A 13,913-nucleotide genomic window follows, 5' to 3' on the forward strand; every position below is an offset into this window, starting at 1 on the left:
ACTACAATGCTGTTGATGCATCCTCCGTTTTCTCCTATCACAGCTATTAAAATCTGTAACTGTTTAAAAGTCACCATTGGCCTCAGCATGAAATCCATGAGCAGTTTCCTTCCTCTCCGGCAACTGATTTAGGAAGGATGCCTGTATCTTTGTAGTGACTGGGTGTACTGATACACCATCCAAAGTGTAATTAATAACTTCACCATGTTCAAAGGGCTATTCAATGTCTTTGCGAGGCTTTGGAAAACCTCCCTGGTCTTTCTGGTTGAATCTGCTCGACTGAGAGATCTTACCGATAATTTTATGTGTGGGATACAGAGATGAGGTAGTCAATCAAAAAACATGTTAAACATTATTATTGCACACAGAGTGAGTCCATGCAACTTATTATGTGACTTGTTAAGCAAATTTGTATTCCTGAACTTATTTAGGCTTGCCATAATAAAGGGGTTGAATACTTATTGACTCAAGACATTTCAGCTTTTCATTTTTAATTAAAGATGCACTATGCAGAAATCGCACCACCATTTCCTGGTTGCTAAAATTGGAATAGTTCACCTAATTTCAGTTTATGTAACAAAACAAGCAAGTATAGTGTAGAGAATCATTAAAACCATCTAAACCACTGTGAAGTATATTTTCCATAACCAAAAATATTGTATTTTCAGCTGTTTGAAGCTGACGTACAAAATGAAAAGTAAAACAAAACTTAAGAATGGGAAGCATAGAAATACCGCACATAGAACAAATCTACAGCTTCTTAGACTGTTTTTCAATGAGAATGAAAGGGCTATAACTCACATTTATTTGTGAATTTGGCCGGGTCACCCAAAGTAATTACATATTTCAGCTTTAATTTGTAAAAATTCCTAAAAACATAATTCCACTTTGACATTATAGGGTATTGTGTGTAGGCCAGTGACACAAAATGTCAATTTAGTCCATTATAAATTGAGGCTGTAACACATCAAAATGTGGAAAAAGTCAAGGGGTGTGAATACTTTCTGAGAGCACTGTAGATAACTTTCCTCATGCACATTTTTAATGAGCTTTAGCCCTTTGTATGACACTAGTCCAGGTACAAACTTTGGTGGCTCCTCTGCCATTTCTGAAGTAAACACCTCTAGAGATTTGGTCTTCAGAATGAGGTTTTAAAGGAAAACCGTGAAACAGCCAAACCATGGAAGAGCAAAAGTTATAGTCTTGTGAAATGGGTTTTACATTGAAGGGTGGACACACACTAACCCTGTGACCCCTCCTCATATGCAGTTGTGGAGATAGATCTGAGAGCACAGGAATAAGTATTAATATAAACTGGGTGGTTCGAGCCCTGAATGCTGATTGGCTGACAGCTGTGGTATATCAGACCGAATACCACGGGTATGACAAAACATTTATTTGTACTGCTCGAATTATGTTGGTAACCAGTTTATAATAGCAATAAGGCACCTCGGGGGTAAAGATACAGTCGTCCTTCACGTCAAAGGGCTGTATCCAGGCACTCAGCCTTGCGTCGTGCTTAAGAACAGCCCTTAGCCGTGGTATATTGGCCATACAGTGGGGGAAAAAAGTATTTAGTCAGCCACCAATTGTGCAAGTTCTCCCACTTAAAAAGATGAGAGAGGCCTGTAATTTTCATCATAGGTACACGTCAACTATGACAGACAAAATGAGGAAAAAAAATCCAGAAAATCACATTGTAGGATTTTTTATGAATTTATTTGCAAGTTATGGTGGAAAATAAGTATTTGGTCAATAACAAAAGTTTCTCAATACTTTGTTATATACCCTTTGTTGGCAATGACACGGGTCAAATGTTTTCTGTAAGTCTTCACACACTGTTGCTGGTATTTTGGCCCATTCCTCCATGCAGATCTCCTCTAGAGCAGTGATGTTTTGGGGCTGTCGCTGGGCAACACGGACTTTCAACTCCCTCCAAAGATTTTCTATGGGGTTGAGATCTGGACACTGGCTAGGCCACTCCAGGACCTTGAAATGCTTCTTACGAAGCCACTCCTTCGTTGCCCGGGCGGTGTGTTTGGGATCATTGTCATGCTGAAAGACCCAGCCACGTTTCATCTTCAATGCCCTTGCTGATGGAAGGAGGTTTTCACTCAAAATCTCACGATACATGGCCCCATTCATTCTTTCCTTTACACGGATCAGTCGTCCTGGTCCCTTTGCAGAAAAACAGCCCCAAAGCATGATGTTTCCACCCCCATGCTTCACAGTAGGTATGGTGTTCTTTGGATGCAACTCAGCATTCTTTGTCCTCCAAACACGACGAGTTGAGTTTTTACCAAAAAGTTATATTTTGGTTTCATCTGACCATATGACATTCTCCCAATCCTCTTCTGGATCATCCAAATGCACTCTAGCAAACTTCAGACGGGCCTGGACATGTACTGGCTTAAGCAGGGGGACACGTCTGGCACTGCAGGATTTGAGTCCCTGGCGGCGTAGTGTGTTACTGATGGTAGGCTTTGTTACTTTGGTCCCAGCTCTCTGCAGGTCATTCACTAGGTCCCCCCGTGTGGTTCTGGGATTTTTGCTCACCGTTCTTGTGATCATTTTGACCCCACGGGGTGAGATCTTGCGTGGAGCCCCAGATCGAGGGAGATTATCAGTGGTCTTGTATGTCTTCCATTTCCTAATAATTGCTCCCACAGTTGATTTCTTCAAACCAAGCTGCTTACCTATTGCAGATTCAGTCTTCCCAGCCTGGTGCAGGTCTACAATTTTGTTTCTGGTGTCCTTTGACAGCTCTTTGGTCTTGGCCATAGTGGAGTTTGGAGTGTGACTGTTTGAGGTTGTGGACAGGTGTCTTTTATACTGATAACAAGTTCAAACAGGTGCCATTAATACAGGTAACGAGTGGAGGACAGAGGAGCCTCTTAAATAAGAAGTTACAGGTCTGTGAGAGCCAGAAATCTTGCTTGTTTGTAGGTGACCAAATACTTATTTTCCACCATAATTTGCAAATAAATTCATTAAAAATCCTACAATGTGATTTTCTGGAGAGAAAAAAATCTCAATTTGTCTGTCATAGTTGACGTGTACCTATGATGAAAAGTACAGGCTTCTCTCATCTTTTTAAGTGGGAGAACTTGCACAATTGGTGGCTGACTAAATACTTTTTTTCCCCACTGTATACCACACCCCCTCGGGCCTTATTGGTTAAATACGTTACACCATCTTGCCCTCTGATTGGCTAAATAGATTTGTGTTCATTCCCCTGCAAGTCCTGAAAAAGATTGTGCATTTAAGCCAACAGCTGAACTGAAGTTTGGAGCAGAGATATAGCCAAACTGAACCATTAATCCTGTATCCTTTATGAATGAAACATTCCTCAGTCCAAGTGAAGAGCCAAGTACTACTCCTCATTTGACCTCAGGGTGTGCAAGAGCCCAATCCTAGAAGTAAAGATTTCCTCCTCTCCCTCACAGAATGTAAAAAGCACATGGTTATCCAACTGGCCATGCTTTAAGACATTTGCCTTACTGTTTTATGAAGTCCTGTATATCCTGTCTAGTTAATCTATGGTATTATCAGTGCTTGACTTAGGCATGAGCTCACCGGTGCTGAGTACCAGCTCCTCAAATGTACTAGTGCTTGAGTTCCGGCACCTCTTATAGCTGATTAGCTCAAAAGCCAACTAGCTCTCACAGTCTCTCTGCAGAATTAGACGTTCATCCACATTCTCCAAACATCAAACTTAGAAGTGGCTTCAAACGTCAAATTTAGAAGTGTTTTTGCTGCTCTTGCATCATTCCATTTCTCCAAATGTCGAATTTCTAAGTTAAGGGTTAAGTTTAGTCACTCATTCCGAACGGTTAAAGGAATAATCCACCCAAAACCACTCATTCCTTTAATTTACATTGTTAAATAACACTAATGTGAGAACAATATTTTTTGTGAACAAATGTTTCATTTTGGCGTTATAATAAGTTTGGTAGCAACATGGAAAATCGTTGTGGAAATCTGTTGCAGTTCAAGTCGACTACAAAATCCACAATGCAATGCTACACTATATATACAAACGTATCTGGATACCCCTTCAAATTAGTGGATTTGACTATTTCAGCCACACCCGTTGCTGACAGGTGTATAAAATTGAGCACACAGCCATGTAATCTCCATAGACAAACACTGGCAGTAGAATGGCCTTATTGAAGAGCTCAGTGACTTTCAACATGGCACTGTCATAGGATGCCACCTTTCCAACAAGTCAGTTCGTCAAATGTCTGCCCTGCTAGAGCTGCCCTGGTCAACTGTAAGTGCTGTTATTGTGAAGTGGAAACGTCTAGGATCAACAATGGCTCAGCCGTGAAGTGGTAGGCCACACAAGCTCACAGAAAGGGACCGCCGAGTGTTGAAGCTCGTAGCGCATAAAAATAGCCTGTCCTCAGTTGCAACATTCACTACCGAGTTCCAAACTGCCTCTGGAAGCAACGTCAGCACAATAACTGTTAGTCGGAAGCTTCATGAAATGGGTATCCATGGCTGAGCAGCCGTACACAAGCCTAGGATCACCATGTGCAATGCCAAGCGTCGGCTGGAATGGTGTAAAGCTCACCGCCATTGGACTGTTGAGCAGCGGAAATGCGTTCTCTGTAGTGATGAATCACGCTTCACCATCTGGCAGTCCGACGGAAAAATCTGGGTTTAGCAGATGACAGGAGAACGCTACCTGCCCCAATGCATAGTGCCAAATGTAAAGTTTGGTGGAGGAGGAATAATGGTCTGGGGCTGTTTTTCATGGTTCGGGCTAGGCCCCTTAGTTCTTAATCTTAACGCTATAGCATACAATGACATTCTAGACTCTTCTGTGCTTCCAACTTTGTGGTAACAGTTTGGGGAAGGCCCTTTCCTGTTTCAGCATGACAATGCCCCCGTGCACAAAGCGAGTTCCATGCAGAAATGGTATGTCAAGATCAGTGTGGAAGAACTTGACTGGCCTGCACAGAGCCCTGACCTCAACCCCATCAAACACCTTTGGGATGAATTGGAACGCCGGCTGCGAGGCAGGCCTAATCGCCCAACATCAGTGCCTGACCTCCCTAATGCTCTTGTGGCTGAATGGAAGCAATCTTCCAACATCTAGTGGAAAGCCTCCTGTTGGGTTTTATTTTTCTCATAATTGGATCTGTATGTGATGAATAGCTTGGAAGGAATGCATTAATGAGGAGCACTGTACTGATATGGATTGTTTCACATAACAGGCTGTTATTCATGTGGGGAACGTTAGGGGTAGGACAGATAAGACTTGTATTTCTTACAGATACGAACACTCTCTCTTTGTAGTCTGTGAAACTGTCCTTGAACATGGAGTACAGTGGAATGGTGTCTTTTCGGTGCTGACTCCGCAGGTTATTATCATAGCAACTATGCCTGGCAACAAATGGAGTGCCGAGGAGTTGGGACCAACCCCTGCGCCAACGGATTGGCTGAATGGAGTCTGGACCACACTCAGTCCTTTGCTCTGGTTGGCCAACAGAAGAGGTGGAGGCTTTCTGTCAGAGTATTTGAGAAAGAATCTGTAAACAATTATTCTAGTTAACTGAGTGCCCTGCGTGGTATTTCAGTGGACCCGTATATACGAACCTTCATACTTATCATACATACATTTTGCATATAATAAATTAAGCTTGGATTGAAGATCTCTTGATTCTTATTCCAATACCAGATTTGAATTACGCAATTTCTAACACTCCCTAGAAGAGTGGAGGCTGTTATAGCAGTAAAGGGTTGACCAACTCCATATTAATGCCCATGATTTTGGAATGAGATGTTTGATGAGCAGGTCTCCACATACTTTTGCTAATGTAGTGTATATCTATGGGCTGGCTAGCTAGCTAGGTACTGTAGCTAGCAAACATAGCTACACACAATTATACTAAAGACAATATAAAATCAAATTTTATTTGTCAAATGCTTACTTAAAAGCCCTTAACCAACAAAAATAGAAAAATAACAAATAATTAAAGAGCAGCAGTAAAATAATAGTAGCGAGGCTATATACAGGGGGTACCGGTACAGAGTCAATGTGCGGGGGCACAGGTTAGTTGAGGTAATTGAGGTAATATGTACATGTAGGTAGAGTTAAAGTGACTATGCATAGATAATAAACAGAGAGTAGCAGCAGCGTAAAAAGACGGGGTGGGGGTGGGGGTGGGGGGGCAGTGCAAATAGTCTGGGTAGCCATGATTAGCTGTTCAGGAGTCTTATGGCTTGGGGGTAGAAGCTGTTGAGAAGCCTTTTGGACCTAGACTTGGCGCTCCGGTACCGCTTGCCGTGCGGTAGCAGAGAGAACAGTCTATGACTAGGGTGGCTGGAGTCTTTGGCAATTTTTAGGGCCTTCCTCTGACACCGCCTGGTATAGAGGTCCTGGATGGCAGGAAGCTTGGCCCCAGTGATGTACTAGGCCGTACGCACTACCCTCTGTAGTGCATTGCGGTCGGAGGCTGAGCAGTTGCCATATCAGGCGGTGATGCAACCAGTCAGGATGCTCTCGATGGTGCAGCTGTATAACTTTTTGAGGAGCTGAGGACCCATGCAAAACCTTTTCAGTATCCTGAGCGGGAATAGGCTTTGTCGTGTCCTCTTCAAGACTGTCTTGGTGTGTTTGGACCATGATAGTTTATTGATGATGTGGACACCAAGGAACTTGAAGCTCTCAACCTGCTCCAGTTGCAGAGGGAGGTGTTTAGTCCCAGGGTGCTTAGCTTAGTGATGAGCTTTGAGGGCACTATGGTGTTGAACGCTGAGCTGTAGTCAATGAATAGCATTCTCACGTAGGTGTTCCTTTTGTCCAGGTGGGAAAGGGCAGTGTGGAGTGCAATAGAGATTGCATCATCTGTGGATATGTTGGGGTGGTATGCAAATTGGAGTGGGTCTAGAGTTTCTGGGATAATGGTGTTAATGTGAGCCATGACAAGCCTTTAAAAGCACTTCATGGCTACAGACGTGAGTGCTACAGTTCGGTAGTCATTTAGGCAGGTTACCTTAGTTTTCTTGGGCACAGGGACTACGGTGGTCTGCTTGAAACATGATGGTATTACAGACTCAGTCAGGGACAGGTTGAAAATGTCAGTGAAGACACTTGCCAGTTGGTCAGCGTACGCTCTGTGTACACGTCCTGGTAATCCGTCTGGCCCTGCAGCCTTGTGAATGTTGACGTGTTTAAAGGTCTTACTCAAATCGGCTACGGAGGGCGTGATCACACAGTCATCCGGAACAGCTGATGCTCTCATGCATGCTTCAGTGTTGCTTGCCTCGAAGCGAGCATAGAAGTAATTTAGCTCGTCTGGTAGGCTCGTGTCACTGGGCAGCTCACGGCTGTGCTTCCCTTTGTAGTCCATAATCGTTTGCAAGCCCTGCCACATCCGACGAACGTCAGAGCCGGTGTAGTACGATTCAATCTTAGTCCTGTATTGACGCTTTGCCTGTTTGATGGTTCGTCCATCTGGTTGGGGTATGTACGTATGGTCACTGTGGGGACGATGTCATCGATGCACTTATTGATGAAGCCAGTGACTGATGTGGTGTACTCCTCAATGCCATCGGAAGAATCTCGGAACATATTCCAGTCTGTGCTAGCAAAACAGTCCTGTAGCTTAGCATCTGCATCATCTGACCACTTCTGTATTGAGCGAGTCATTGGTACTTCCTGCTTTAGTTTTTGCTTGTAAGCAGGAATCAGGAGGATAGAATTATGGTCAGATTTGCCAAATGGAGGGCGAGGGAGCGCTTTGTACACGTCTCTGTCTGTGGAGTAAAGGTGGTCTAGAGTTTTTTTCCCTCTGGTTGCACATTTAACATGCTGGTAGAAATTAGGTCAAACGGATTTAAGTTTCCTTGCATTAAAGTCCCCGGCCACTAGGAGCGCCGCCTCTGGATGAACATTTTCTTGTTTGCTTAAGGCCTTATACAGCTTTTTGAGTGCGGTCTTAGTGCCAGCATCGGTTTGTGGTGGTAAATATAGACAGCTACAAAAAATATAGATAAACTCTCTTGGTAAATAGTGTAGTCTACAGCTTATCATGAGATACTCTACCTCTGGCCAGCAAAACCTTGAGACTTCATTAATATTAGATTTCGTACACCAGCTGTTATTTACAAATATACACAGACTGCCACCCCTTGTCTTACCGTGTAAAGCATGTAAAGTAGCTAGTTAGCTGTAAAATCGCCTAAACAAACTCCACTATCAATTTAGGAGTCTACAATCTCACCATGTTCAACCTGCAGATCGATGTGCCTCACAGAGTGGAGTCCGACATTCGCAACCGCAGATATGCTTTGAGGAGATGGGAAACGTTGCCCATGGTATGTCAATGGGCCATGCTGTGCATTCTGGGCGATTCTGGGACAAGGCGCTCTATCCTTCAAGGTGAATGGGAGTCTATTGGGCGCTTTATCACAGTGCCACGTCATACCGGCCAGATTTCTGCCTGCTTGAACGCCAATAACTCAGATACACATGAAAAAATGAAATGACCCAGGAAATCGATAGAACATCACTCAGAGATGCACAAAATCAATATAACATAAAAAATGGGTGGATTAAGGTAAGGATTAAGGTTTGGGATAGGGTTAAAACATTACGTTTAGGCACACATTCCAAATGGTTAAGGTAAGGGGTTTGGGATAGGTTAAAACAAAAAGAAAAAAAACGGTGTCCACAACCGGGATTGAACACACAACCTTCTGATACAGAGTCATGGGATTACGCCCATCCACAATGCTCTAGCAAAGCCCAAGCCTACTTGATGGTAATATGGCTCACTGTTGCTCCTAGTGGCCGGTTTTAAAGGCCTTTTCTGACGTCCTCAGGACATCCTGCACCTTAATATGAACAGTACCGGCACCCAGTGTTGTAGTACTCCCAAGACCGGTCTCGAGAGACCACATAGAGTATCTCGGTCTTGTCTTGGTGTCTGATACATTTTTACTCGGTCTTGACTCGGTCTCGGACAATGAGGACTCGTAATTTCTTCCCTAGACCAGTCGAGACAAGCGTAGTAATAATGTTTACATACTGTTTTACCCACTTCATATGTATATACTGCATTCTAGTCAAGGCCTATCCTATTTAACTATTGCTGTACATATACTATATACATATTCTATCCATATACTGTCCATATTGTCTATACATCCCATCACAACACACACACACACATATATATATATATATATATATATATATATATATATATATATATATATATATATATATATATATATATATATATATATATATATATATATATATATACACACACACACACACACACACCGGACTCCGACATTACTCGTCCTAATACTTCTATATTTCTTAATTCCATTCTTTTACTTTTTAGATGTGTGTATTGTTAGATATTACTGCACTGTTAGAGCTACGAAACCAAGCATTCCACTACACCCACAATTATGCCTGCTAAATATGTGTATGTGACCAATAAAATGTGATTTGATTTAGTAAAAAAATTATATTTACCAGCCCCCAGTTAGTCAACGCATAAAACCGCTTCGCCAGTCCAAATATCCACACTCCTTTCATGTCACATTAACATATTTTTGCTTATTGAAACCTGGGCTTCCTACTTTACTCATAACATTACTGTCCTTTACTTTCATTTAAAAATATCCTCAAACTTTGCCATGCTAGTCAGAATTTCCTTGATTGGCTGGTAGGGAAGAGTGGGGGAAATTGTTTGAAAGTTGCACGCTCACTATTAGTAAGGTGAGACCGGGGGAAGTTGTAACATACTTTGTCTTTTATAGACCTGTTTGGGTTTGCGATCATTTATAAAGTGGCTATTTTTTCACCATTCTGAATATCTAAAGAATCCAATCCAGCCACGCTCAAGGTCCTAACCGATATTATAACCGCGATCGATAATAGACAGTACTGTGCAGCCGTCTTCATCGACCTGGCCAAGGCTTTCGACTCTGTCAACCACAGCATTCTAATTGGCAGACTAATTAGCCTTGGTTTCTCAAATGACTGCCTCGCCTGGTTCACCAACTACTTCTCAGATAGAGTTCAATGTGTCAAATCGGAGGGCCTGTTGTCTGGACCTAAGGCAGTCTCTATGGGGGTGCCACAGGGTTCAATTCTTGGGCCGACTCTTTTCTCCGTGTATATCAATGATGTCGCTCTTGCTGCTGGTGACTCTCAGATCCACCTCTACGCAGACGACACCATTTTGTATACATCTGGCCCTTCATTGGACACCTCCAAACGAGCTTCAATGCCATACAACACTCCTTCAGTAGCCTCCAACTGCTCTTAAACACTAGTAAAACTAAATGCATGCTCTTCAATCGAACACTGCTGGCACCCGCCCACCCGACTAGAATCACTACTCTCGAACGGGTCTGACCTAGAGTATGTGGACAACTACAAATACCTAGGTGTCCTTCCAGACTCACATTAAGAATCTCCAATCCAAAGTTAAATCTAGAATCGACTTCCTATTTCACAATAAAGCCTCCTTCACTCATGCTGCCAAACATGCCCTCGTAAAACTGACTATCCTACTGATCCTTGACTTCGGCGATGTCATTTACAAAATAGCCTCCAACACTCTACTCAGCAAATTGGATGTAGTCTATCACAGTGCCATCCGTTTTGTCTCCAAAGCCCCATACACTACTGTAGTGTATGATGAATTATGACTTTGCTAATGTTTTTAAGTGGAACCTGAGAGGATGTTTATTCAGTTTCAGAGGGAGTTGTTTTAGGGTGACACCCCATAGAACAGACAGGGAGTGTGTTGTAGACAGGGGATTGGACAGTAGAGGGAGCCACCCATATTTTGGGAAAATTATAAGTACTGGGTTTGAACAAAGAACATTAGAGCAGCAGACATATTCTTTTCGGACACTGCTCTCCGGGTGATCATGACATCTGTAAACGTATGCTGAAATCTTGTGATATGAATAAAACTTATGATCAAAGTTCAGTATAAGCGGACTCCTTTGTTACAGCATAATTAGCAACATTGACTCGACACTACACTACCCACCACTGTGACCTGTACGCTCTTGTTGGCTGGTCCTCACTACATGTTCGTCGTCAAACCCACTGGCTCCAGGCCATCTATAAATCACTGCAAGACAAATCCCTGCCTTATCTTAGCTCATTGGTCACCATAGCAGCACCCACCCGTAGTCTGCGCTCCAGCAGGTATATCTCACTGGTCATCCCAAAGCCAACACCTCCTTTGGCCGCCATTCCTTCCAGTTCTCTGCTGCCAATGACTGGAACGAATTGCAAAAATCTCTGAAGCTGGAGACTCTTATCTCCCTCACTAACTTTAAGCATCAGTTGTCAGAGCACCTTACCGATCACTGCACCTGTACACAGCCCATCTGAAATTAGCCCACCCAACTACCTCATCCCTATATTGTTATTTATTTTGCACCCCAGTATCTCTATTTGCACATAATCTCTTGCACATCTAGCATTCCAGTGTTAATACTAATTGTAATTATTTTGCACTATAGCCTATTTATTGCCTTACCTCCATAACTTGCTACATTTGCACACACTGTATATATATTTTCTGTTGTATTTTTTTGACTTTATGTTTTTTACCCCATATGTAACTCTGCGTTGTTGTTTTTATCGCACTGCTTTGCTTTATCTTGGCCAGGTCGCAGTTGTAAATTAGAACTTGTTCTCAACTGGCTTACCTGGTTAAATAAAGGTGAAAAAATAAAAATAAATAAATAAAATATGTTCTTCTGAAATATGAACACAGAAATACTGGACATTTTGAACTGTTATTATGGTGGCGATTTCACACAATTACAATCATGGTCTTGGAATTGGACATGCATTTTCTGGTCTCGGTCTTGACTCGGTCTTGGACCCCTCACCCCCTCCGGTCTTGGTCTTGACTCGGACTCCATTTGCTCCGGTCTTGGATCGATCTTTAGGTGGTCTCGAACACAACACTGCCGGCACCCAAAATGAGTACCGGCACCTATTCTAGTCCAAATCAAGCACTGGATATTATTAAACCAATATTGTTATCAAACATTGTTGCAACATTTGTTCTAACCTTTGTGCTAGAAAATGTAGCAGCTGGGTCTGTGTTCAACTGACCGAACAACATCGCTGAACTTGTACACACTAACACGAACTGCTTGTGATGTTCTTGTTGACAAAGATAACAATCTGCTTAGTGACAAGGGTGTCGAACAAAGGGGCTTACACAATATTCCAGTCTTTTTATGAAACACAAAACACTATCAAGCAAATGGTGTTCATTTGTACACTTTATTTTGCTTATTACATTTATACAGTAAACATAATAGACAGGGTAATAGCTGATTGTGTATCAGCAGCGCAGTCATAAGTGACTTCTAGGTACTGCTTTCTACGAGGGATTCTGCCTTATGAAGCCAGTAAAGACACTATATAAGCCATCTTAGAAACTAGCTTGCAGAGCACAGAGCTTGACATGCAAAACAATGACATCCAACACAGTTGAACAAATTAATTCAAATAATAATTCATGCAAATACTGGTAAAAACAGAGCCTTCAGAGCTTTAAAACTAGTTCAACCAGTAAGGAATCTCATATAACATGAAAGTTCAAAATACTACATACTGTAGGCAGTGGATTGAGCAGGTGAGAAATGACATTTTCAGACTTTGGTATTGAAAGCATTACACACCAATCCATAAATGATTAACTATAATGAATGCTTTCCCACTGAGACAGAGGGGGTCAATGGATATGAAGATAACCAAGTGATATAACTGAAAAATAGCATACCATGCTGTTGTCCAATGGTGAAAGGGGCAATCTGTGATTCTAACAACAACAAAGCCACTACCCCGCCACTGTTATTTGAGAAATTTAACCAGTCTCAAATTCAGAGAGCTATGAATGCAAGAACTGACCATCCATGATATCAAAACTATAGTTCTACCCATCTTTTGAGGCTATACAGTGTTTTTTAAATAATTGCATCATTTACAAACAATTGAGTAAAACAAGATTATATTTTGAGCTCTGATGGGGTACGACAGATGAACTAAACTCATGGGACATTTATAAGTCATATTCTTCAAGAATCAATGGGTATATATAATTAATTTAAAAGTCCAAAATGGATGGTTTAAAAAAAAGGGACCCAATGTCACGTGGCATTAAAATCACAGTATTACATATATACTGTATATACACATATACATTTTTTGCGCAAATACACATGATTATATATATATATATTTGGTTTGTCTAGCACATTGTCATTCTGATTGGTTACAACTACTAACCTAATAAAGCATTTCCAATGAAAAAAGTGGTCCAATTATTTGAAAGCTACAGTTGAAGTCGTAAGTTTACATTCACTTAGGTTGGAGTCATTAAAACTCGTTTTTCAACCACTCCACAAATTTCTTGTTAACAAACTATAGTTTTGGCAAGTCGGTTAGGACATCTACTTTGTGCACGACAAGTAATTTTTCCAACAATTGTTTACAGACAGAATATTTCACTTATAATTCACTGTATCACAATTCCAGTGAGTCAGAAGTAAGTTGACTGTGCCTTTAACCAGCTTGGAAAATTCCAGAAAATGATGTCATGGCTTTAGAAGCTTCTGATAGGCTAATTGACATCATTTGAGTCAATTGGAGGTGTACCTGTGGATGTATTCCAAGGCCTACCTTCAAACTCAGTGCCTCTTTGCTTGACATCATGGGAAAATGAAAATAAATCAGCTAAGACCTCAGAAAGAAAATTGTAGACCTCCACAAGTCTGGTTCATCCTTAGGAGCAATTTCCAAACGTTTGAAGGTACCACATTCATCTGTACAAACAATAGTTTGCAAGTATAAACACCATGGGACCACGCAGTCATCATACTGCTCAGGAAGGAGACGC

Source organism: Coregonus lavaretus, assembly GCF_964263955.1.
Source record: "Coregonus lavaretus genome assembly, chromosome: 36".
Lineage (NCBI taxonomy): Eukaryota > Metazoa > Chordata > Actinopteri > Salmoniformes > Salmonidae > Coregonus > Coregonus lavaretus.